Source organism: Camelina sativa, chromosome 4 (assembly GCF_030686135.1).
Source record: "Camelina sativa cultivar CO46 ecotype springtype chromosome 4, ASM3068613v1".
In the NCBI taxonomy this organism is placed as follows: Eukaryota; Viridiplantae; Streptophyta; class Magnoliopsida; order Brassicales; family Brassicaceae; genus Camelina; species Camelina sativa.
Genome location: NC_141883.1, coordinates 4,801,742 through 4,824,402, shown reverse-complemented (window position 1 = coordinate 4,824,402; position 22,661 = coordinate 4,801,742). Strand labels below are relative to the sequence as shown.

At 34.1% G+C, this 22,661-nt stretch overlaps 2 long non-coding RNA genes and 1 pseudogene across 2 annotated transcripts; all 3 read left to right on the top strand.

Annotated features, from left to right (window-relative positions):
- Positions 1-309: 309 nt before the first annotated feature.
- Positions 310-1,869, top strand: LOC147945396 (uncharacterized). The gene is made up of 2 exons (XR_015596114.1): positions 310-806; positions 1,443-1,869. It is a non-coding gene; the product is annotated as an uncharacterized LOC147945396 (long non-coding RNA).
- Positions 1,870-8,599: 6,730 nt separating this feature from the next.
- On the top strand, positions 8,600-10,103 carry LOC147945395 (cytochrome P450 71B36-like; annotated as a pseudogene).
- Positions 10,104-13,497: 3,394 nt separating this feature from the next.
- On the top strand, positions 13,498-14,387 carry LOC104779839 (uncharacterized). The gene is made up of 2 exons (XR_015596572.1): positions 13,498-14,046; positions 14,128-14,387. It is a non-coding gene; the product is annotated as an uncharacterized LOC104779839 (long non-coding RNA).
- The last annotated feature ends 8,274 nt before the right edge of the window (positions 14,388-22,661 follow it).

Here is a 22,661-nt window from a genome sequence, read left to right as displayed (position 1 = left end):
TCTATATTTTTCTAAATTTTATATTCGGAAAATCAGATTTGAACTCTTCTTCTAGTATTTTTCACTTAAAGTCATGTCCTTTTTTTTTTTAATCCAGTTTTTCGTGAAGAAGACATTATTGGTTGTAAATGAAGTGACTTGATAAGATTTTGCATTACTATCAACCCGGATCACCAGCTAAGACTTAACTAAGACAACGATGGCTGTCAATAACGTAGAGGAGATAGGATGGTCAATTGATGGACCACTATCGTATGGATTATAGTCGGGACACACAATGACAATTTGATGGACCAAACAAGCAATACAATTAGGAAGAATGCCATGGTGTTTCATCCTTAAAGTAAACTTACTACTTTCAAGAATTACCATTTTTTTTTACATCTTCTTTTTTTCTTGACATCTAAGAATTACCATTTTCATGTAAATGGATGATTATACCCTCATCTCATGTGGGCAATTATTCACCAAATTTCTTTCTCCAAATTTCAGTAGTGTTTTTGCTTTTTACTTCATTTTGTTTACATTCTCCTCTTTATATATCTGCCTCAACTCAATATTTAATTTTACTATTTTTTCCTAACAATATCCCATATCTACATCCGAGATGCTCAATCGAAATAGTTGAAGATTAAAAATAAGAATTTGTCTTAGTTTGAATGAAGGAGAACACGGTGTAACATTGTTGCCAGTTGGTGTTGGATCCCGACAACGGCTTCCGTTTGTTCTTCAACAAATAAAAAGATAACAACGGCGAAGATGAACGACAGACATGACTTTTCTCACGCTTAGTCGGCATCGGAACGGTAATTACTTGTAAATTATATGGTTAAAAAATCTTGATCCACGACATATATGTATGTACAAACTATATACGTATTTGGTCCACTACATATCTATTTGATCTTTGATATACATGTTATTTTCGTAGATCATTTAATTCTAGTCGATAATATGTGATTTTTAAAAGATTTGTCTTCCTAGCTAGCGTATACAAGTCAGAACTTGAGAATTTTTTAATTATCGGAAGTACAGTATGTGGTTGTGAATATAACTATCTTTGGAAGATATGTATTATCGGTGAGTTCTTATAAGTGGGTTGTTAAACACTGTTTGATTTTTTTATGAATTAATTGTGTATTGTTTTGAATATAAGAACTCATGATCTCTTAGTTAAAGTTTTCTTCTCCAATGCTAGGTTCTAATTTTGGGTCTCTTATTTTTGAAAATATTGTTTTTTGAAATTTAAAATTTTTAAATAGAATAGAAGTAGTATAGAATATCAATGATTACATTTATATGAGGAAAAAATCAATGTAATTTAGTATTCTACTACATAACATTTACAAGAAATTTACAACATATTGTAAAAGAAGAAAGAAAAAAAACTAAAGTTGTTGATTCTGGTTAAACATTCTCAATAATCCGGGTTTAGTATCCAGGAACACAAGTTATGGTCAAAGATCAAGCCAAAGACCTTGACTGCACTCTCAATGTCTTTACATCTACCATACATGGTGATCAGTGTGTTCTGCAGTTGGGTGTCAGGTTCTCTCAGACTTTTAATAGCTAGACCATGAAAGCACCTTCCTTGTAAGATCAGTCCGAGGTTTCCACTAGCCGATACAGTACCCAGAAGAGTAATCAAGTCATGACAAATTTTCCCTTCACGACTCATTGCTTGAAAGCTCTTAATGAATCTAAATGGTGACCACTTGATGCACAACCATAGATAACAGAGTTCCAAGATGTGAGATCCCTTGTATCAGATATCGTCTCTAATAGCAGGAATGCTGTAGTTAAGTCCCTGCAACCGATGTACATGTTTATTACTGAATTAGCCTGACTTGTTAAGCCACATTTACCATACATATCAATAATGCTGTTTATTACCTCTAATGCTCTGGGTTGCATCTCCCTGCGAACCGTATAACCATGAACTGCTCTTCCCTCTCGTGACAAACATAAATCACCGCACATGGAAGTTATTGTAACCACAGTGGCGATATCAGGCTGAATCTTATCCACTGATTGCATTTCCTTCAAAATACCAGGACTCTTCAAGCCAGGACTCTTCAAGCCAGGACTCTTCTCTCTCCCCATTTCCCAGAGAATCTTCAAGCCAGGACTCTTCTCTCTCCCCATTTCCCCTAGCATCATCACAAATTCATTCCAGACCTTTTAGCAGCACCAAACTAAAAATCCAATTATAACAAGGTTTTAGACTAAACAAGAAGAAGCAATCAATCTAGCTGGTGGTTTTCGAAACTAAACAAGGTTCACTTAGTAATCAACCATTGCGAAACAAGATCAATCTGCAGTAAGCTAAAGGTGATCTAAACGAGTTCTGCATAAACACCTTCCACCTAAAACTGAATGATTAAGATATATATACACATAGTCGAAGCCAGATTACGAAAATCTCGTATCACACTGTAATCCCAACAGATAAGAGCCTCAAGAACTCTCAGATTTCAGAAACGAAACTGGTTACAACTAATCGCTGTTTCAAAACCCTTGATCAGAAGAAATCCTAAACCCTGAACACATAAGAGCCTTAAGAACTCTCTAATTCCAATCTCGTCCGATTCTATCTCCAACGATTCCGACCGATTCAATCTCCTCGGATTGAGAGGTTCACAATAGAGAGCGAAAGAGAGAGAGGAAGAGAAAGAACACGATCGGGCCAAAATTTTTTTTTTGTTCTCAATAAAACTCTTTATCCAACCACGCGCTGACACATCAGCGCCTTTTTCATTATATGAAAACGAGTATACTATATAAGAGGAGCTCTTCTTTCTTTTTTTCTTTCTGATTTATTTTTTTTCTTACTTTTCCTTAAAACCCCTCTTACAACCTCCGATGGAGAAGGTCTTAGTCTCCAAATTATCTAGTTGCAAGACTTCTTATCCTAAGCGTCCCATTACCTTGATGTAGTTCTATGCCTTTATCCTTTTGATGTCTCAACTTTGTCGTTTTTTCTTCTCTGATTTTTACTTTCAAACTCGAATCCTTTTCATTAATAAAACCAGATGAAACGGTATGGAATAGTTTTTGCATAAGCAAATTAACAAAGGGAGGAGGAATAGAGTTAAAAGGACATACGCTTCTTCAAATTTTCGTGACCAAAATTAAGCTAAACCATTTTTTCCCGTAGACGAAGACTATTCAATAATCTATAATACTAGTAGCGTCAAGCCCTTAATCCGTAAGCTCATTGCTACCATAATAAGAGAAGATAGAAATCACCTTAACTGTATAGCTGTTCATCAGCCATATAATTAGATATGGCTACGATTTTGTTTCTCTTATAAACAATACAGCCTCCAATAACATTGTTTGTGATAAAGGCCCAACAGAACTCAGGTCCAGCTCAAGCCCATCAGCTTCTGCAAAAGAAGACAAAGACAAAGACAGAACAAAACAAGTCAGAGGTTTGGTAAATGTTGCGGAAGACAAAAAAAACAGAGGAAACAGAGAATCAACAAAAGCTGCAGGAGGTCCGACAGTGACATTACAAAATAGGTTTGAGCTTCTAGGATTATGTGATATTGAAGACAACTCACACCAGCTGGACAAGTGTAGAAGGATCTAGACTTTAGGGTTTTAACATTGTATCCCTATATAAACACTATGTCTTTGTAAGAGAAACTTAAGGTTGAAGAAATAAGAAAACAAAGTTATTTCTATTTCTCTCTATCTTCTTCATGGTATCAGAGCCATGGATAGAAACATGGACCTCTACTCTACTCCTTCACTACACATCTCAAATTGTGTTACTCTAAAGCTCACTGAGCAAAACTATATTATCTGGAAATCTCAGTTCGAATCTTTTCTCCAAACTCAAGATCTACTTGGCTTTGTTAATGGCGCCCTCAAATCACCGGAGAAGACTATACCTATTCGCAACAAAGAAGGGAAGGTTGAAGATGTTCTCAATCTGGACTTTGAGAGTTGGTCCAGGTCTGACCAAGTCGTTAAGGCATGGCTGCTTGGCTCAATGACTGAGAATGTTCTTCGTCTAGTCGTTGGCGCTGCAACTGCTCAAGAGATCTGGGATACTTTAATTTCTCACTTCAATCGCACCTCTTCTTCCAGACTGTTCGAACTGCAACGTCACCTGCAAAACTCTGAAAAGTTGGACAAGAATATGTCTGACTATCTTCGGAGCATTAAAGACATTTGCGATCAGTTAGCTTCCATTGGTGATCCTGTTAGTGAGAAGATGAAGATTTTTGCTGCTTTAAGAGGCCTAAGTCGTGATTATGAGCCAATAATCACTGTCATCGAAGACTCAATGGATCGAAGTCCTCAACCAACTTATGAAAATGTGATCTCCCGACTAACTGGTTATGAGGATCGACTCCAAGGCTACTCCAACTCGTCTGATGTCACTCCACACCTTGCCTTTCACACCATGCGGTCGTCCAACTTCTCAGGCAGAGGACGTGGTAGCAGAGGAAGAGGACGTGGAAACGGTTTCTCAACCAGAGGACGTGGCTTCCACCAACAATTCTCAAGATCTCCTCAGTTTTCAGTCTCTTCTCAGTTTCCAAGCTCTTCTCACGGTTCCACTAAACCTGAGTTACCAGTCTGTCAGATCTGTAGCAAACGAGGACATAATGCTCTAGATTGTTGGTACCACTTTGATGAAGAGTATCAGAAACCGGAGGTTGCAGCTGCAGCTTTCTCTGCTCTTCATATCACCGATGTAATTGACGATGGTGCTTGGTATCCAGATTCCGGTGCAACAGCTCATATTACCAACACCACTCAACGTTTGCAGAAAGCTCAGCCTTACACCAGAACAGATACAGTCATGGCAGGTGATGGTAATTTTCTCCCTATAACTCACATCGGTTCAGCAAATCTACCTTCTACTTCAGGTAATCTCCCATTAAAAGATGTGTTGGTTTGTCCTGCAATAGTGAAATCTTTGCTTTCAGTTTCAAAATTGACTAAGGACTATCCTTGTGCAGTCACGTTTGATTCTGATGATGTTCTTATTAAGGACAAGCAAACAAGGCATGTTCTGACAAAGGGAAAGGAAAATGATGGTCTTTACAAATTGGAGGATGGAAAGTTTAAGACGTTCTACTCTACCAGACAAATCAAAACCTCTGATGAAGTCTGGCATCGAAGATTGGGACATCTTAACACTCAAGTTATCCAACTTCTTTATGCGACTAAGGCGATTCAAATCAATAAAAGTACCACCAACATGTGTGAATCGTGTCGGTTAGGGAAGAGTTCGAAATTGCCGTTTGTTTCTTATGATTTTCATGCATCTAGACCCTTAGAGAGAGTTCATTGTGATCTCTGGGGTCCTTCTCCTGTCTCTTCCATTTAGGGATTCAGGTTCTATGTAGTCTTTATTGACAACTTTTCAAGATATTGTTGGTTTTATCGTCTTAAGAGAAAGTCAGATTTCTGCTCTATATTCATCAAGTATCAGCTTCTTGTTGAAAATCTTCTTCAAAACAAAATTGGCATATTTCAGTCTGATGGTGGAGGTGAATTCATAAGTCAAAGGTTCTTGAATCACTTGCAAGATTCTGGTATACAACACTATATCTCCTGTCCACACACACCACAACAAAATGAGTTGGCAGAAAGTAAACATAGGCAACTTACAGAAATGGGTCTTACTCTTATGTTTCAAAGTAAGACACCTCAAAGTTATTGGGTGGAGGCACTTTTCACTGCAATCTCTTACCAACAACCTCACTTGATAGTGATCATAGTCCATATGAAGTTTTGCACAGCAAGGCCCCAGATTACTCAGCTCTACGCACCTTCGGATGTGCCTGCTACCCAACGCTTGGGCCATATGCATTAAACAAGTTTGATCCACGGTCTCTCAAGTGTATTTTTCTGGGTTACACAGAGAAATACAAGGGATATCGTTGCTATCATCCTCCTACAAGTCGTGTATATTTGAGTCGACATGTTATATTTGATGAAGCCTCATTCCCGTATGCGGATACATACTCTTCTCTACAACATTTTGTTCCCACACCTCTGTATACAGCATGGATCAAAGGTTCTTGCAGCGGTTCTCAACTCTCTCCAGTCACTCCAGTTACTTCAGTCACTGAACAAGATTCAAGTGAACCTTTATATTCTGCAGACTCTGCTCCCACTCTCTCAACTCCAGCTCAAGATGATTCTGCAATTCCAGCTCAAGATGATTCTGCTCCCACTCTCTCAATGTCTAATGACTGTTCACCCGATTGCTCAGCTGATAGTGATAAGGAATGTACTGAGTGTACGGCAAGCTTAGAACTTGTTCCTATAGGCAACAGCGTTCTCTCATCACCACCTCAGCTGACCACATTCGGTGCTACAGATCAACCTGAAACATCAACTGCAGAACTTCAACTGGCGTCGACTCATCCGATGATCACAAGATTAAAATCAGGCATTAGCAAACCAAATCAACGCTATGCCCTTCTCTCTCACAAAGTATCTCATCCAATGCCTAAAACAGTCACCGAGGCTCTCAAGGACGAACGTTGGACTGCTGCTATGGGGGAAGAAATGGGAAATTGTAAAGAAACAGGAACTTTTTCTCTTGTTCCTCCTCCATCTTATATGAATGTGCTTGGCTCAAAAGGGGTTTTCCGAGTGAAACTTCATGCTGATGGTTCATTAGACAAATACAAAGCTAGACTCGTTGCTCAAGGTTTTAATCAAGAAGAAGGCATTGACTATCTTGAAACATATAGTCCAGTTGTTCGCACTCCTACATTTCGAGCTGTTCTCCACATTGCTACTCTTCTCAATTGGGAACTCAAACAAATGGATGTCCACAATGCTTTTCTCCATGGGGACCTTACAGAAACTGTTTACATGAAACAACCTGCAAACAACCTGCAAGCTTTGTGGATGAAGAACATCCTGATCATGTATGGCTACTGCACAAATCACTCTATGGACTTAAACAAGCTCCAAGAGCATGGTTTGATAAGTTCAGCAATTTTTTGCTTGAATTTGGTTTCTTTTGCAGCATTCCTGATCCTTCTCTCTTCATTTGTGCTAAAAATGGGGATGTTATCTTCCTGTTGCTTTATGTTGATGACATGGTGATCACAGGAAATTCCTCTAGCCTCCTCAACAGCCTTCTTGAAGAGCTCAACAAACGTTTTCGAATGAAGGATCTCGGTCAACTGCATTATTTTCTCGGGATTCAGGCTCATTTTCACTCGGGTGGCCTGTTTCTTTCTCAACAGAAATATGCGGAAGATCTTCTTATTGCTGCAGCTATGTCAAATTGTTCTTCTGTTGCTACACCGCTACCACAACAACTCAACAAAGCTCCACATCAAGATCGACTCTTTGAGAATCCTAAATACTTCCGCAGTCTTGCTGGCAAACTGCAATATCTGACTCTTACAAGACCAGATATTCAGTTTTCTGTCAATTATGTGTGTCAAAAGATGCATGCTCCTACTGTCTCTGATTTACAACATCTCAAACGTATGCTTCGCTACATAAAGGGTACTACTACAATGGTAATTTATTTCAGCAACACCACAAACTGCAAGATGAGAGTGTTTAGTGATAGTGACTATAGCGGCTGCAACAAAACAAGTTGTTCCACTGGTGGTTTTTGTACATTCCTTGGTGATAACATCATCTCCTGGTCTTCTAGCAAACAACCCACGGTCTCCAAAAGCTCTACAGAAGCCGAGTACTGAGCTATGTCCGAAGCTACCTCCGAGATCACCTGGCTTGTGAATCTTCTTCGCAGTCTTGGTGTCCCTCAGTTTGAAACACCTGAGTTGTTCTGCGACAATCTCTCCGCTGTGTACCTCACTGCAAATCCAAGTTTTCATGCTCGCACAAAGCACTTCGCTAACCATTATCATTATGTTCGTGAGCAAGTGCCTTTTGGCAATCTCATTGTCAATCACATCTCTGCAGATTACCAGATTGCTGATGTCTTCACCAAGTCACTTCCGCAGGGTCTTTTTGAGGAATTGCGATTCAAACTTGGAGTCGTTGTGCCACCTACTCCAAGTTTGCGGGGGAGTATAAACAATACAGCCTCCAATAACATTGTTTGTGATAAAGGCCCAACAGAACTCAGGTCCAGCTCAAGCCCATCAGCTTCTGCAAAAGAAGACAAAGACAAAGACAGAACATAACAAGTCAGAGGTTTTGTAAATGTTGCAGAAGACAAAAAAAACAGAGGAAACAGAGAATCAACAGAAGCTGCAGGAGGTCCGACAGTGACATTACAAAATAGATTTGAGCTTCTAGGATCATGTGATATTGAAGACAACTCACACCAGCTGGACAAATGTAGAAGGATCTAGACTTTAGGGTTTTAACATTGTATCCCTATATAAACACTATGTCTTTGTAAGAGAAACTTAAGGTTGAAGAAATAAGAAAACAAAGTTATTTCTATTTCTCTCTATCTTCTTCATCTCTCACTTCTCTTTCTCTCTTGTATTCTTCTCGCCGCCTTCAAACACAAGAAGCAGCGGCAACATGATCAACAGAAACCACCGTCACTTCCTGGTTTTCCGGTCATCGGAAACTTACATCAGCTCGGAGAATTACCACATCAATCTCTATGGAAACTCTCCAAAAGTACGGTCCTGTGATGCTTTTGAAGTTTGGAAGTATCCCAACGGTGGTAGTTTCTTCCTCTGAAACTGCAAAGCAAGTTCTGAAAACCCAGGACCTCCATTGTTGTAGCCGTCCAACCTTAGCAGGTACCGTGACTATCACTCAAAACATTTTAGGTTTTGTTTGTGTGTTCATAGGTTTAAACAAAAGCCAATGATTATTTAGGACCTAGAGCGCTCTCTTACAATTATCTGGACATTGCTTTCTCTCCTCTTGGTGATTACTGGAAAGAACTAAGGAGGATGTGTGCGCAAGAACTCTTCAGTGTTAAACGAGTCCACTCTTTTCAACCCATCAAGGAAGAAGAAGTCAAGAAACTGATCGATTTAGTCTCTGAATCGGCTTCTAAGGGAACACCGGTTAACTTGAGCGAGAAGTTTACTGCTTTAACGGTAAGCGTGATATGCAAGTCAGCCTTTGGAGTGAGTTTCCAAGGAACTGTGCTCGATAGTGACAAATTCAAGAAGTTAATCCTCGATACATTTTTGTTTCTGGGGAGCTTCTCTGCCTCAGATTTTTTTCCAAATGGTGGCTGGATCATCGACTGGTTCACAGGGTTACAAGGGCAGAGAGAGAGAAGCGTGAGTATTCTTGATGCATTCTATGAACAAATGTTTGATCTACATAAATATGTAAACAAAGAAGGAGTTGAAGATTTCGTTGACTTGCTCTTGAGGTTGAAAAAAGAGGAAACTGTTATTGGATATGGCAAGCTCACAAGGAACCATATGAAAGCAATCTTAATGGTAACTAATTAGCTATATATACGATTGATTTATAATCCAACTTAAACTGTAACCAATGAAGGTTCTAAGATTTTTTTTTTTTTTGGTGTGATCGTGTCACAAAATGTTCTTATTGGGGGCATAGGCACATCTGCAATAACAATGACATGGGCAATGACAGAACTTATGAGAAACCCACGAGTAATGAAGAAGGTGCAATCTGAAATCAGAAGTCAAATTGGTAACAAGTCAGTGATCAGCTTGAATGACATAAATCAGCTCCATTACCTTAAAATGGTGATCAATGAAACATGGAGGCTACATCCTCCATCGCCTCTTATGGTTCGAAGAGAAGTAATGTCTGAATTTGAGATCAATGGCTACACGATTCCTGTCAAGACACGGCTTTATGTGAATATATGGGCTATCGGCCGTGATCCGGATATCTGGAAAGACCCAGAGGAGTTTCTTCCAGAAAGGTTTATTAATAGTGGGATTGACTCAAAAGGTCAGAACTTTGAATTGTTACCGTTTGGAAGTGGTAGGAGAATGTGTCCTCCCATGTACATGGGGACAACAATGGTGGAGTTTGGCCTAGCTAATATGTTGTATCAGTTTGACTGGACATTACCAAAAGGCATGGTGATCGAAGATATAGACATGGAAGAATCTCCTGGACTCAATACAAGCAAGAAAAATGAGCTTGTATTGGTGCTTGTGAGATAGTTAGATCATTGATCACTAAAATTGTGTTTTTTCTTTTCTTGAGATTACAAAATATAATACAGCATAGATTGCACTAAATAAAACTAAACCTTATGTTCCTTTGTTTCTTATCATGATAAGATTTATTGGTCTAGTTGTGGTTCCTAAGAGTTTCTTGTGACAATTTTTTCATAGACAAGAAAACTATATCAATATCTTTGAATATAAAACTAACTAGAAGTAGACTCGCGCATCGCGCGAGATAACTTTATAATAATTTCAACATATTTTAGATTTATTAAAATATTTAAAACTTTATATTTTGTGTTTCTATAAATTATCTAATGTTTGTTATTTGTTTTGTTTTTAAATAAGTATTCAGTCAATTAAAATGAATGACTACTGATTAGTTAAGTGTTAGACTGAATTTTTTTGTTAATATGAATGAATACTTTAAAATATTTAGTTTGTATCCCACAATATATAAAACACTTCATGTTTTGATGCACAATCAAGACGTACAAGTATTTTTTTACGTTGGGAAAAAAAACATTGATTACATATAAAATAAAATGCGGCTGAGCATGGACATTATGTGTTAAGGCCTCTCCAACCCCACTCTATTTTAGAGTCAAAACCCTATTATAGAACAATATTTGCTCCAGATTGCTCTATATATAGAGCAAATCTATTCTCACCTCTATTTTTTTACACTAACTATTGCTCTATTATAGAGTTATTCTATTTTAAAGGAAAAATTTGAGATATACATTGGATATGGTCTTAGTTTGTCCGCTTTTAAAATAATATATAAAACATCAATATCTTCTAAAACCATACACCTCCAAGAAGGACGAGAAATTAGCTTGAATTTCTCGAATAACCTCTTCTTGAGCTGAAACTCATCCTCTTCCTTCATTCTCTGTGTAATTAATTTCAGTAATTAGATAACTAAAGGCGGTATAAATAATTTTGATATTTATATATTACCAGCATGCTTCACACATGCTTTAAAAGTTTTATTATTATAATTTGAATGTTTTAGAAATAAAATATTTTAATTGTAATGAATTATTGTTCTAGAAGTAGAATTCTTTGTGTTTATTGATTAATTGCATTTGGAAAAGAAAGTTCTTTGTTAGATATTTCTATATTTTTATCACGCACTTTATATCTATTCAATATACTAAATGCAAACTGAATTTTAGTTTAGAATTGAGTAAATAAATGTTATTTATTATATATTGATATATTGTTATATCAAATAAAAAATGTTTTTTGTGTTACACGTTTCTATTGAAAATAATAATATATATATATATATATATATATATGTTGTATTATACTCAAAATGACCTACGAAAAAGAGTAAAAACATACCATCGTATTTCGAGTTACTTTTTTTTAATGTTAATTGTATAACCTAAGAGAACATAAAATAATTATTCACCAGATATTTTATTTTTTTCTTCTATGTTTTTATTTCTAAAATCATGCGATGGATGGAAGACGAGATAACTCAAATCTTCCTATTTCTCATAGACATTGTTTTCTTCTCTCTTTCCCTCCGTCTCTCTCTAGAATGCAATTGAGATTAGTTTAGGGTGATCTTTGGATCTTTCGACTTGATAAACATGTGGTAGAGGTGAGTTTTGTTAAATGTGTATTGATGAAACTTGCACACATGGTCAAATCCCATTGCCATGCTCTGCTTGCGGGTAAGCCCTATCATCATATCATCAACAATCGATCATGGCTAGGAAAAATAATGGAACATATGAGAAGAGAAAATAAGTGCATACATGGTATAACCCAAACAATAATGTTGTGAAAAGAAATTATATGTTAATTATATTTTAAGAAAATAATTAAGACTAAATTGTGTAAGAAAATAAAAACTGAATTTAGAAGAACCACATGGCTTTAGAAACCCATATCATGAGATTATCACCTAGACCTCCAAATCTTCCTCTTCCCTAAACCCTAAACCATCGCAAAACTTTTCTCATCAGAAGTCATAACCTATAAATAAAATAAAGGACCATGGAAATGGTTATCGGAAAGAAAGTTAATAAATACATACAAATACAGTTGTAACATTAAGGAACAAATTTAAAGTAATAGTATTTGAAACAGTTAATATTTGTTTAAACTCATTTTCATGGGTAATACATACAAACACACTTGTATAAAATATAGCACGGGTAATAAGTAGCATAAATATTATGACTAAGATATAAAATTTATTAGGGTTATGAATTATGATCTAAACCTAAAAATTTTATATTACTAATTTATCAAATGGATAAAAAGAAACACAAATTACAATATTGATATACAAAATAGGCATTCGAAACAACATTTACAAGTGAAAATATGTTATGTTCCCAAGGCTTTCTTCATCTAACTCTTTCTAATGAATAACCACCACATTTCACATGTTCACTTCTATATATGCTCCAAAATTTTGACTCAACTTATATATTTTAAAACCTACAAATATCACATAAAGGAGAAAATAAAATATTACAAAATTTAGAAAATTATGTGAGAGATAGAATATGATTTTTTTTGGTCAAACATTATGGGAGTTATGATTACATTTCAAAGAATAAATATACCGTAGGTTTTGTCTGTGTCTTTTTTTTTTTTGTTGGAAACACACAAATTGTATTGCAATTAATACATTAAAGTGTATTCATATGATGAAAGATTTTTTCTTAAATTTTTTCACACATCATGGGAGTTACATTTTGAAGAATTAATATACAATAAATTGTGTGAATGATTACTATTGAAGAAAAATAAATATCATATTGTTTTATATTATGAAATTATTTTAGAATAAATTGATTTGATCTTTTGGCACAAAAACTGTGAAACAAATATTATAATTTTTTTGTCAACAAATAATTATTATAATATTATAATATTTTTATAGCTTGAAATTAGTAAAGAATTTAATAACCATCAAATTATATTTTCCAAAATTATGATATTAATATTTAAATATTTAATTATTGGAAATTTATTTTGTCCAAAATTATATTATTAATATTTATTTTTTTCCTCTTTGCAAAATTATAATGTTATGGTAATTATAGAAAATACTGATAAATAATACCTATGCGAAATTATAATGTTATGATAATTATAAAAAATATTGATAAATGATATCTATATATAATTACTAAAAGGATATTGCATAAATGTCAATATATTTTTTAGTACAGAAATATCATTTAAATTTAGTGAATATAAAAAATAAGGTATGTAATATTGAAAAAAAATAAATTAAAAGAGTTTAATAATTGAGAAGTGAGGACATGTGTCAAAAATATATGCTGCCAAATGTTGTTGTGTTATGCAAAGTTAGGAGAAAACCTTCTCATATTATATAAGAGTGTTAAAAAATATATTAAATTTTAATAAAACTATTATGATATATGTAGCCAGCAAGAAAAAAAAACAAAAGATAGGGTCCCTAACTTAACACCATTAGAAAAAAAGACTTTAAAATGACAAATTTTTCAGACAAAGGAAAAACAAAAAACAAAATAGTTTTTTCTAAATGTAAAATTAAGAATCTTAAATAATATTTGAAGAAAATAATTTGAAGACAGCAAGGAGGTTATACATTTATAACGGTTTCCCTACAACAATCAATCCGAAATGGCTAACATTTGGCTTCTCTCACTTGTCTTCCTCATCTGTTTTCTTCTCGCCGTTTACAACCACAAGAAGCATCGAAAATATCGGCAGTTACCGTCTCCGCCAGGCTTACCGGTCATTGGAAACTTACACCAGATTGGAGAATTACCGCATCAGTCTCTATGGAAACTCTCAAAGAAGTATGGTCCTGTGATGCATTTGAAACTTGGAAGAGTACCAACAGTCGTAGTTTCTTCCGCTGAAACAGCAAGACAAGTTCTGAAAGTTCATGACCTAAACTGTTGTACCCGTCCAGGCTTGATAGGTACCACTTTTTGTTTCTCTGTTCCATAAGAGTTCAACAAACATCATGAATCTTGAATCTTGGATCTTGATCATTCTTTAGGGCAAAGAGAGCTCTCTTACAACTATTTGAACATTGCTTTCTCTCCTTTTGATGATTACTGGAAAGAAGTAAGGAAACTTTGTGTTTGAAAGTTAGCCATTAACAAAATTTTGACATGTGCCAAGTTATTAATCTCAGATTTTGACATGTGTAAAAGTTAATATTTAATAGGAGTAATTTGATTACAACAAAAATAAATATTTTCTTTTAAAAAGTATTAATATTTTTGAAAGTTAGCCAATAACAAGATTTTTACTTGTGTCAAGTTATTAATCTCAGATTTTGACATGTGTAAAAGTTAAAATTTCATAGGAAGAATTTGATTACAACAAAAATAAATATTTTCTTTAAAAAAATATTAATATTGTAAAAATATAATTATCAAAAATTACAGAATTTATAAAAAAAAAATACACAATTTTTTAAAATAATTATCAGGAGATTATATATATATATATATATTTCATAAAATTATAAATTATAATATTATTTACTTATTTTTAATTTTAAGTTATTAATTCTACAAAAAAAATATAGAAAAAGGGATTAAGGAAAATACACAGTTAATTATTAATTCTAAATTTTGTAAATACTCACTTCTATATAAACATAGATCGTCTCATATTTAATTAATTTATTCAAAAACAATGTTTTTAACCTTTTTAATTGGGAATTTTTTTTAATGGGAAAGTAAATTTTTCTTATTTTTTTAAACCAAAATTTTCTCCTACATTCTCCTTTTTCAGTTGGGAATGTAGGTAAGATTAATATGTTGACCAAAAAAAAAGATTAATATATGCATCTTCTTTTCCTAATACTGTTTTAAAATTTATTGTAGTATTTTTAGATTGTTTTATTTAATGTATATTTTCATCTTTCAATTATTTGGGATTTATATATTACCGTGCTTATAATTTTCTATTGTTTTTTTAATTATGCCAAATTAATTTTCTTTTAATTTCTCAACCTTGATTGGTTGGTCATAAACCTTTCTTTTTTTTGCAAACATAATTGTTACCATTATTCATTCAATCCCAAAGGGAGATAACGAGTAGAAGCTCATCAACCTAATGGATGTATAAAATAGGCTAATCAAATACAAGCTTACAACGAACATAGATAGATAGATTCGAAAAACATAAATCGTTGGTATCAAAGACTGTGACACCCTGTGATATATCATAGTTTTTAGGTGTTTTTAGCCATGATGTAAGTCTTATTTATAGAGTCTTTTTGGTATTTTTAGAGTCTTTTGAGTCTTTATAGGATTTAGCATGGATGAGAGCTTAATGGAGCTAAATAGGAATATTTGAAGCTTAATCAAGCATTGAGGCTGAAGTTACGAAGTTGGGAGACCAGTTCAAGCGAAGGCATCGGTCGATGCTTCATATGTGTCGATCGATGCTGGGCCAAAGAAGAAATCAGAAGTTTTCCCACAAGTTTTGAAGATTTACAGAACCGCCCCAAAGTTTCCTTATTTGCATCATTTGTCCATGGACGTGTTTAAGGAATATATATAGGATTTTTATGGTCATTGTATAGACCTAAGCTTTATTTTTCATGCAACCTTTTTAGAGAGAAATCCCTGAGAGATTTTTAGAGAGCTTTTGGAGAGAAGAATCAAGACTCCTTCCAAAGAAGATTCAGAACTCCTTTTCTTCTTCCTCTAATCTCTTAATGCTATCTATTTTATTCATGATTTGTGTTCTTGCAATTATGTCTGAGTAGATCTGCTTGTTAGGTTCAGAGTTTTTCATAGGGTTTTTATGATTTATTAGATCTGTTATTTTTAGGATTCTTTTATCTTTCTAGATCTTCATCTTAGGTTGTTCTTCATATTAATTCTTGATTGATCACCTAGAATTAATACCTAGGAAAATAAATTGATATGAGAATATAATTGATTTTCCTGATAAAATCTTTTGATGAGCAAAATTACTTTATGCAAAGAGATTTGATTTAGTGATTTTGTGAACAATCTAAACTTTTTTTTAAAGCTGATTCATTACCTAGAATTTTGCAAAGATATTTGGATTTTCTGGTTTTAAATTTAGATAATATTTACAGTGAGAACTGATTTATTTTACAAAAGAGTTTAGAGTTCTAGATCTGATCTTAATTGCTTGAATCCTAATTTATTGATTGATTTAATATTTCATAAATTCCTGAGAAATTCCCTAGGCCTAGCGTTTTTAATTCTTGAATTTACAACACTTTTGAATTCTGTTTTTGCATTGCTTTTAAATTAATATTTCTGTTTAGCATAATTAAAAGATTATTAAATCTATTATGTGATCTAGAGTCCTTGTGGATATGATCCCTAAGTACTACAATTGATCTCTTAATTGGAGAGAGTAGCTCAGGGTTAAATATGAGCATATCACCCAGGTTTGTGGAAAGGACAAGTTATTAAAGCCTTCCAGACGTAACAAACCGGCCATCAAATATGGGTCGATCCACGGACCGAGAATAGATGTAGGGCCCACTTAGGAAGGAGAGCCCATGGACTGAGAGTGGACATGGGCTCACTAAGCAAGGTGGCGGTTGAGGCGTTATAGAGACAGATGCTACATCATGATATGTCTAAGACACTTCCACGAATACATTGGAAAATTTAAGATTAGTTACTATCAAATGATTTTGTGACGTTGGAAAAATGTTTTTACTTTCATTGGTTGTCGGAGCAAGCCATTTTGAGATAACAAAAAGATGTGACCATTTTCTTTCCACACATGAGGAGGGCAGATCCGAGGTTCTCTCTATGGTGGAGAAGGTTGGACACAAGCTTATCTCCCATAGGGAGGAAGGTGGAGGAGATTGGACGAAAGGTTATCTCCCCAAAGGAGGAAGGCAGAGCCAAGGTTCTCTCCATGGTGGAGGAGGTTGGACGCAAGGTTCTCTTAATAAGGGATGAGGGCAGAGCCGAGGTATTCTCCATGGTGGTCATACATTATTGTGATGATACATCATTGATTAGTATTTTTATAATATATAAACACATTAAGCCAACTATTTTACTTTCATTTCTGCATAGTTACTATCACGAATACATTGGGAAATTTAACATTAGTTATTATCAAAAGATTTTGTGACGTTAGAAAAAAGGTTTTTATTTTCATTAGTTGTCGGAGCAAGCCATTTTGAAATAGCAAAAAGACGTGAACATGTTCTCTCCACATAGGAGGAGGCAGAGCCGAGGTTCTTTCTATGGGTGAGAAGGTTGGACACAAGGTTATCTCAATAAGGGATGAGGGCGAAGCCGAGGTTTTCTCCATGGTGGTCATACATTATTGTGATGATACATCATTGATTAGTATATTATGTCATATATTTTATATTCAAAATGTTTTTTGAGCCAACAATTTTAGTGATTAAAAAACTATGCAGAAGTGAAAGTAAATAGTTGGCTTAAGAATATATTTGTAACATAGAGTATATTTAGGTATAAAAATACATATAGACATTTTCTAAGGGGTGATAAAGAATATATTTGTAACATAGAGTATATTTAAGTATAAAAATACACTTTTAATAGTAACATACATAAAGATTTGTAAATGGATATAAATCAGTGTATTATAAAAAAATAAAATTTATAAATAAAATACAATAAATTTTCATAATATTTTTTATTAAATTTAATTTAATTTATAAAGCATTAAACCTGCCTACGGGTCCTAATCTAGTTAAAATATGTTTTAAGGATTTATTTTGATGAGTCAATAACTAAAAAGATATTTTATTTTCCACAATTATTTCAACTGACTCCAGAACGAAAATAAATTTTTATAATATTGTTAATTGTTTGTATATTATCAAAATGAAATCTATATTTTTAACCATATAACAGAGGTTTAAAAAAATTTTTTGTCCAGGGGCCCTTAAAAACCTTGAGCCGACACTGGGCTTAGAGGCAGTGCGGTGCTTTGGAACCATGTCTCCTGATTTTTTTTTTATTTTTTTTTTTATTTTTTTAAGGTTTAAGGCCCTAAATTTAGATATTTTGTAATTTAGGATCTTAAAATTTGAAGTTTTGCAATTAAAACTCTAATTTTCTAGAAAAAAATATAAATTGGACACAAGATCCAAAAAAAGTGAGCCGGTCATGGTGTCAATATTAATAATTTTTTTTTTTTGAATTTACTGTTAAATTATATTCAAAAGAAAAATAGCTTTGTTACATCAAGTGCATCATAGAGCAGAAATGTTTTTAAACAGTCATAGAAGAGGAACACTGAAGATCTTGTGCCAAACCATAGTTGTAACCCATCGTCGGATCTTCGATCTCCCATAAGGCTAATGGCTAGCAGTTGGTCTTGCATGTGTCGATCAATCATGTGAATGAGATGAGAAGCAGGGTATGGAGGCTCACCATGCGCCCGGCCATTACGCTCTTGCCAGAGGCAGTAGACTGTTGTTTGCAGAACTGAACGAGCTAGTTATCCCTGAACCCGAGTACCCCAGTTGTCACATGCAAAGGAGAGGATTGAGTGCCAAACAGTAGAATACTTAGCCTTGTAAATTGTTCGAGCAGACGCCTTCCAGACCTCTGAACTAAATCTGCAGGCAAACAATAAATGATCTCTCGTTTCAGTGGTACAATTGCAGAGAAGCCAAGTCCCCTGCGCACCCCTGCTCCACTGGATCATATTAATAAATTCAACAATGTAACGCTCACTGAATTATGTTTGGGTCAATGCAGGACGATATTATTAATTTTTGTGATGTCGTATTAAGTTGTAAACTTGGTGTATTTATTAATTATTACATTCAATGTGAGCAATAAGAGAAAGTATCCTTCTTGTGCAAGCCTAGGTGTGACATAAAAAGCGTTGAGGTTCTTGTTGATTCTTGAAAGTTACATAACGTTCAAAATATATCCAAAATTATGGATCATTTCTAGGTAGGAGAGTCAAAATGGATCTAAAATTATGGATCAACTCAAACCAAACCAATCCAAAAATTTATTGGATGGATAGTTTGGGTTTTAATGGATTAATGGATCAAACTGGTTTATGGATTTAATGGATTGGGATAAAATGGTTGATGAATTAACTTAAACCAAACCAAACATAGTTGAATTGATTTTGAATACCAAATTAAATCCATTTTTATTTTAATTAAATATGTAAACCAAATTGAACAAAACCAAGCTATCTTCCTTTTTCTTCGATCGATTCAAACTTCTTATTTTTCTTCTTCTTCTTCTTATTCTTCGACAGACTCATGCTTCTCCATTATCCTTTCTTCTTTGATCTTCGACGGTATGAATGACTCAAATTTCTGGGGTTTCCTAAATTTTTGCTTATGTTTGATTTTGTGTTTTTTAGGGTTCTTCTGTTCTCTTGTTGGAACATTTGAATTTGATTGATTGGGTTTTGGATTTTGTGTCCTTATGGTTCTTCTAATCTCTTCTAATCACATATTTTTGGAACAAAATCGAGCTTCTTTGCTCTTACCATTCGAGAAATTTCACAGATTTTGGGTTTTTTTTTTATTAGCTTATGTATTAGGCATTTCACTCAGGAATTGTCATGTTTGAAGTGTGCATACACCCTTTAGTCAATCTAAGTCATGACATGGTGTTTTCTGGAAGATGATTATTGGTCTAAGGCATACATTGGAGCGTTAATAAAGGGTCTTGATTGTGTTGTTGAGCGATTGTTAGTGAGTGATTGTCTTGACTGTTTTGTGGTTTGCAGAACAAGTGATGAATGAATGGAATGATGAAGAAGAAGCTCCTAGTGGTGTTGTTGGACAATCATCATCATCAAATACATCACAATCTAGAATACAGTAAATTCTTCTCATCATGCAAAGAGAAATAAGAGATCATCAGTGTGGAATTACTTTGTAATAGAAAAATCTGATAATGATGAAGAAAGGGCCTATTGTAAGAAATGTCCAAAGAGTTATTTCTGAAGCCTACTAGTGGAACATCTAATTTATAACGACATTATGATATATGCTCACTAGATGTAGATGTAGAAAAAAGAGGGTGAAGTTTGATGATAAAATTGCTAAGGAGAAGTTTAATAGGGTGATTATATTTTATGATTTTATAAAATTATAACGACATTATGATATATTTTATGATTTTATAAAATTACACAAAGTCTAAATTTATGATTATGATATAAAATGAATCAACTTTTTTAACCCATTAATCCATTAAGCTAAATGACTTGTGGGTTGATCCAAACCATTTGCTTACTGAGTTGAGTTGACTTATTATCCATTAAATACTAAATTTCTATGGTTATGGGTTAGTTTGGGTTAATTTATCCAACTTGACACCCTCGTTTCTAGGTAATGATATCAAGTTACCAGAAGTTAGTATGAAGTTAGTATGATCGAAACAGTTAGTACTTTTTTTTGTGGTAAAAATAATAGTCAATACTTGATCAGTTTGACTGGTTACAAGCAAGCTGGAAGCTTCATAACTCATTGAAGAAAATATGTTCTTGGTGGGTCATCTAGTCAGGTAAAGCTGTTGAGATCTTCTGGTTAATCAACAAGTTGAGTGGATGTGGTTTGAAGGAGAAATATATATCTAAGCTGACATAATATTGAACACAATGACATGTTGCTATTGTCATACTCACAAAGCTGTTAAGAATATGAAAGACTTAGTGAAGAATATACTCTACTTAATTTTGGGAAGTAAAGCTCAATTTTTAGATTATATATTGATTCTCGTTTAGTATTGTTAATTCACGTTTGCATCGAGGACGCTTTTGTGATGAAATAAAATTGAAAGAATTACTCAGATGTTATCCAAAAGTTGGTTTATTTTTGATATGAATACATTTTCTAAAAATTGTTCAGATATTTAGTGTCCAGAGTGTAACTACAATTTACCCCTTGGATTTATTTTTCGATTTTGATTAAAAAATAATAAAAACTACACATCTGCAAATTAAAATACACATCATCTTCTATAATCCACGTCACAACCCGAAAAAAAACTTAATGGCTGAGTTATAGTATTTACGAGAAAACGAAAGGTCTCGTCGATTCATATGACGGCTGAGTTATAATGTTTTGTGAGCAAACAGTTGATTTATATTACTTGACGGCTGAGTTATAATATTTACGGAAAAACGAAAGGTCTCGTCGATTAATATGACGACTGAGTTATAATGCTTGACGCCTGAGTTATTGCACAAAATAAAACAAATGTATTAAAGAATACTACATCGGACAATTTTTTGCATTGTGTCCAACTTGTTTAAATCAAGAACATGCGTTTAGCTCATGGCTCAACGCGTTCAATCCGTAGTCATCAAAAACAAGCTTCACAAGCTTGTCGTGTGTTGTTTCTGCATCTATCTGCACAACTCTACACCCTCTATTGTCAGTGTTAAATACATATTTGTGTTTTTTTACCCAATTACCGGAAACAACAATTACAGTAAGTGGATCCATGAAAGAAAATGAAGAAGAATGAGGAAAATTAATAAGAATGAGTGTAATTAAGAAGTGAAGAACAAGGAGAAAAAGAAGGAGAAGAACAAGGTGAAGAACACTTTTTAACCAGTTGAAGAACAAGAGTCGAAGGAACGACGTTTCGTATTTCCGGAGAAGATGATGACATGGAATGCTGACATGGATTATGCGTCCGAAGTGGCAAGTGAGTCACCAAACTAACATGTAAATCAGCCTAATTAAATCAGCCATCAAACAAAATTATAACTTAGCCGCAACATGAATAATATTACAGTAATTAAAAAGCAAAAAAATGGCTGCCAAATTCAGCCGCTTAATATCATAACTCAACTGAAAATTTGTAACTCAGCCGTATCGTTAAATAAGTCAGCCGTAACTGAATGATATTCTATTAATTAATCTTTTGTTACTAAGTCAGCCGTAAAATGGCTGAGTTTTACGATAAATCAGCTCATGGCGGCTTAGTTATAAAACTTAACCATAACTCAGCCATAACCACATCTCATAAGTCAGCTGTTGTTCATAACTCATCCAGATTCAGAATGATAATTCAGCCGTGTCGTAGTGATAACTCAACCACAAATTTTACAACTCAACCAAAAATTTTACAACTCAACCATCGGATTATAGCTCAGATGTAATGGCGGCTGAGTTATGGCATAACTCAACCAGATTTCATTAAGTCAGCCGTAACGCTTGATTGAGTTATGCTCTAAGTCAGCCGTACGCTCTTACTCAAATGTTTTTTCCATAAATCAGCCGCAGCATACCATTACTCAGCCGTCATTACCTCTGTAATGCGTTACGGCTGAATTATTTAATACACGTCAGCGATTTCTGACGTGATGTCTGACGTGGCAATGACATTTTTACAATTACGTTTTTTTCCGTAACATAAAACAAGGACACATTGTATATTTTGAAAATACATGAAATATTCTAATAATAAAAAAAAGATTTATTAATTCTGATAATATTACTTAATTTGGAGTACACCCTAAATCTTCCAATAAATTTTTTACTAGTGCATTACGAATAAGTAACACTTGGGTCAAAGTCCATTTAACCAAGTCCAAGTGGTCTGC